A 5,040-nucleotide genomic window follows, 5' to 3' on the forward strand; every position below is an offset into this window, starting at 1 on the left:
AATACAACATTTTTTTTTTAGAGTTTGTAATATGTTGTAATTAGAGGAGCATGATTATTTATTTATTTATTTATTAGAATTCCATTATTTAATGAATATAGCATGAGTTATTTGTAAATTTACATTAAGATGCTATTGTGTGGAATTTATCATGCTTTGTATATGCCATAGTCAGTGGGAGGTTATTCGGTTGAGAGAAATCTTTGTGGATTAACTCCCGAAAACCAATATTTTGTGCATAAATTAAATTAAATTTTGGATAATTGTCACTTGTGGCGCAAGAGATGATTACGAGCATAGCGGATTTTCGATCTTGCGACTTGTGTAATATTGTCACTATTTAATTTAGATTTTTGCGGCAAAATTATATTATGCTAATCAAATTAATCCTAATGCGAATTTCTCTCTAAATTGATTTAGCTTATGGAAGTTAATTTGGTTGACCTAGACTTAGTAGAAATGTTCAAATGTGAACAAACTAATCCCATTCTTTAGATGAGCAAAAGTCTTGGAGACTTTAGGTCAAACCTTAATTGAGCCAAAGTAAGGAAACATGACTCAAAGTCGCCGTGGTTTTGTTGCCTTGTATGGCACAATAAAAACTAATGTGTGCGCTATGGTTAGCGGCATACTACGTAGTTTTTGGTTGGCGAATTTTGGAGTTATGAAATTAGTAAGCCCTCAATAGATCTGTATATGATCTTGACTATTGAGCTGCATGGATTGACTTTGTATTTTGACTTGTAAATAATGTTACATCATTGGATGAAGTAACATTCAAGAGTCACGTCATCCTAGAAATGCGTGCTTAAATAAATTAGTCATTAAGTGTAAGACGAGCAGCCAGTATGAGCAGTGTTTTGCTCTCTACCCAATTATTGGGAGTTGGATGGAGCAAAATTTCATGCACTATAATAGTGTGCGTTGAAATATCATGTGAAGTTAAAAGATTAGCGCTTAGAAGATGCAAAATCTATTAACACTAAGTGAAAAGATTAGCGCTTAGTAGCTGCAAAATCTATTAATACTAAATGAAAAGATTAGCGCTTAGTGGCTGCAAAATCTATAAGCATTGCCAACTTGTCTAAGTCTGGACACTTACTGTTTCCACACTTGAGTGTGAGACATGAGGAAGGGCTTCTTTGTATAATTCCTTAGCTAGGCTAACGTTTTTTTTTAATAACGTTTAACACTAAGCGCAAACGTTGCGGCATAGTGATAAAAAGGTCAAGGCCGACAAGGTTGTTATGACTCTAAGAATTTGACGCATCACTTGTGAGAGCATTGTGTTGAATTAGACTCTTTAGCCTAATTCGCGCTTAAGTTACTTTGGAGCTGTCATAGTTGATAGCTTATTCTCTCCTTCTTGTGGATAGTAGAATTAATTGTAAGTAACTATGAAGCGAGAAATAGATATGGCAAGAGGAGTATCGTCATCTTTCAACTAGATGCATTAAAGTGTATGGAGAATAAAATTGACTTGAAGGTGCAGGGGATTAGCACTTACTAGTTAAATTTGCGACTTAGGCGCACTTGATATCTCCATGGCATCCCTTTTATGATCTAGTGAATATGACTTAGTCGTGAGTCATTACCTAGTTGGGCCTAAACCTTTAAAACTTGTCTTTGAGAACTCACACATTAAGATGATTGGAATTAGTTTATGACATTGGTCATGAACCAGTGGCTTATTATACTTAATCACATTAATGAGATGATGACACGATGGTTTGAGTAGGCCTTCTCGAGCCCACTCGCTTATGACATCCTACTCTCATGTGAATGTGTAACTTTGTTCGCAATGGGTGCGCACAAGTAAGTAGGAAAGCCATAGAAGGTCATTTGTATTGGCGCATTTAGTCCACTATGATATTTGTGACTAGATATGTGTGAGGGTATGATAGCTAAGCCTCAATCTCGACAAATTTATAGATTACGATACGCATCTGAGTCAAGACTATTTGATCTCCCATAAGTCAAAAGTTTTGAGATGATTTTTGACATTGCACATATGAGGTTGAGATCAATTAGATAACAGCTTTCATGCTTTTAGTTTTGACCAAGGTGGCGAGTATCTATTTGAGTTATTTTTTAGAAAACTCTGTGAAGAGAGATGGATGCTTAGAAAATTGATTATTCCTAGTACTCAACAACACAATTGTGTAGTAGAGATAAGGAATTAAATGTTGTTAATGTTAGGTGGATAATGGCGCAAAATGTTTCCCAATTGGAAATTGCACTAGTTTGTTGCCTATATCCCTAACTAAGTGCCCTCCATATCAGATTTTACACTCCATTTGAGTAATGGGTTAGCGGAGAGCCATCTATGGGCGATCTGTAACCGTAAAGCGGCTTATCTTTATTTTACTTCTCATAAGATTGCGAAGTTCAGACCTAGGGTTCTATAGCGCATTATTGTATGCTGTCTTGTAAACACAAAGGGTCGTGTGGTGCATTATTGTATGCGGTCATGCAAACCCTCCGGGTCATGTGCATATAGGTAAGCAGCTTTGTGGTAGTGTAACTAAGTCACATAAAGTTTTATTAGTAAAGGTGACGTGAATAGAGTTTTTGGAACTCTATAAGATGGAGAATTCCAAGCATAGCGCTCTATGTAGCCTAGTTGAGAATGGAAAGAAATTTCCAATATCCTAGGGACAGTGGGAGCGATGTGCCTCCTAATGGATTACTCCATTAGAGGAAAATACTCTACATTCTTAGTTGCGTGGTAGCGAATGTGAAAATTTTCCACGTCATCACTGGGTGATTGAGAGGGAAACATTCATGATTGCTCCGCAAGATGATAAAGAGCCTAGGATAATGCCAAAGGCTCTAGTCCCCTGTTTTTAGAAAGTGGATCAATGTTGCGCAGTTTAAGACAAAGTCTTTGAGGATTAACCATTTTTATAATTTGGTTGACTTTCCATTATGACGCAAAACTGTTATAAAGTTATGCGTAATTTGGATAGTCATTGTTGAGGCATAAGGCTCGTTAGATACCGAATGGTCGCACCATTGAGGAAAGTGTAGACCATGAGAAGACTTCCTCCGGGGGAGTGAGGATATTTTGACTTAGGCTATGATTGACATAAGTTCGGAACATTGATTTGTGGACATTGTGACCCAACTTCTCGTTGGAGAATTGGATAAGTAGATCCGTAGGGATTTACCTTCTGCTTTTATGGTGAAAAGTTAGGAGCGCAAAAAGTTTGCTAGTTCCAATAAATCTTTTACAGCCTAAAGCAGTTATCCAAACAGTGGTTCTTAGATTTCGTCAAGCCATGATAGGCCAACGATGATCGATGAAGACCACTGAGGCATGATCAATGGTCCAAAAGAAGTTTTTTCCTTACTTAGTCATTATGAGCCAGGAATTTATAAGGTTGTCGCCACCTAGGGTGGGCAGTCCTCTATTTTAGATATGATGGACATGGGTGATGTAATTTATATGCTCGGATGTACGATCCTTAGGGATTGTTTTAGGAAAATTCTTGGTTTGTCTTCGATGACTTACATAAGGAATATCCTAGAACGATTCTAGATGCAAAAATTGCAAACCCATTGACTTACCTATTGGTAAAAGCCAGAGCCTTAGCTATTGAGTGAATCCTCAGATTGTCATTGGGAGGAACAGATGACCTATATTCCTTGATCTATTCTTTGTTGTGGGAGCCTAAAGTACGCTATGTTTGCGTATTCGGCATGATAAGTGTTATCTTTGATAAATGGTTAACTGAGTTGTTTAGACATTGACCTTGCTCATTAGACTGTGGATAAAATGCTTTACTAGAAGCATATTGATTTGCTTCTTGTAAGATTCAATGCGCTAGTTGGGCGCATTAAGAATGAAGGCACATTGGTCACTGTAGACGTCCCCCGAACGCCCCGGGAGGGTGAGTCCCGTTCTGTTCATTTGGGGTTACTACAGTTCGGACTCTCGATTATGTGTCACGGTTCTTAATCTGAACCAAAGAGTCCAAATCCGGCAAATCGTTTTGAGAAACTGATTTTTTGAAAAGTAGTGCCAAACATGGACTGTTTTGCCAGATACAGAGTCGCCACCTAAATATTTTTTTAATGGGGGAATTTAGGAAACCCTGACTGGGTGCCGAAGGCCACATGTCCATCATCACCGGAGTTGTCTCGGCTCGGGAGCTTGGGTACGATCGGGGAAGGTCAGCTATGAGCACCCCCTTTCGCCCGGTCCGAAGACCGGCCTCTACTAACCGTGATATCCGATTTTGAAAACGTTATGTGTTCTTATTCCCGTTATTAGCCTAGAATTACTATGTTATGCGCGCAACAAACAAGTATAGACTAGATTGCCTAATTTGGAATAAACATCGCATATCCGCTCGTTTTGAAAACACTTTGGGATTTGCTACTCGTAAGTAGGCTAAAACGCGGATTTCAATGAGTTTTTCCAACTCAAACAATCCAACCTTCACCCACAGGCATTCAAACAGTTTATCGTATAAGCATTTAGCCGCATGGCAAGCATACTGTCATGGCAACACTCACACACATGTGGGATGCTAAAGCATAAATACTTACATCGTACTCCGCGCCAAAACAGTAAACTAGTTAGCAAGCATGCATGTCCTAGTTAATGTCAAGAATGGCTAATGCATCACATGCAGAATTTGCAATCTAGATAGGCTCGGCTAACCTAAGCATGGCATTTGAAATGCGATCAACTATCATATATTCAATTTGTGAATTGAAATACAAATGCAGTTAGCGTGATGTACCGAGCCTAATGCATGTAATACAAATGCATGAATGCACGCATGCATAGCATAAGGTATGCTAAATTAAACGTGCCCTAATACTAACCATCAAAGCAGGTAAGTAAAAGGGAAGAAAGAAGTGGGGATTGGAAGACATACACACACTCACCCACACTTATTACAGATTTGCCCTCACTCGGAGGGACCGAATAAATATTACAGGTTAATTAACTACGCAAGCTAATTAAATATTACAAATTGCCTAATCAACTAAGCAAAATGACCTAAGCTAAGAAAACAGGAAAAACGC

This window comes from Camellia sinensis, chromosome 11, assembly GCF_055761805.1.
Source record: "Camellia sinensis isolate YWXY chromosome 11, ASM5576180v1, whole genome shotgun sequence".
NCBI lineage: Eukaryota > Viridiplantae > Streptophyta > Magnoliopsida > Ericales > Theaceae > Camellia > Camellia sinensis.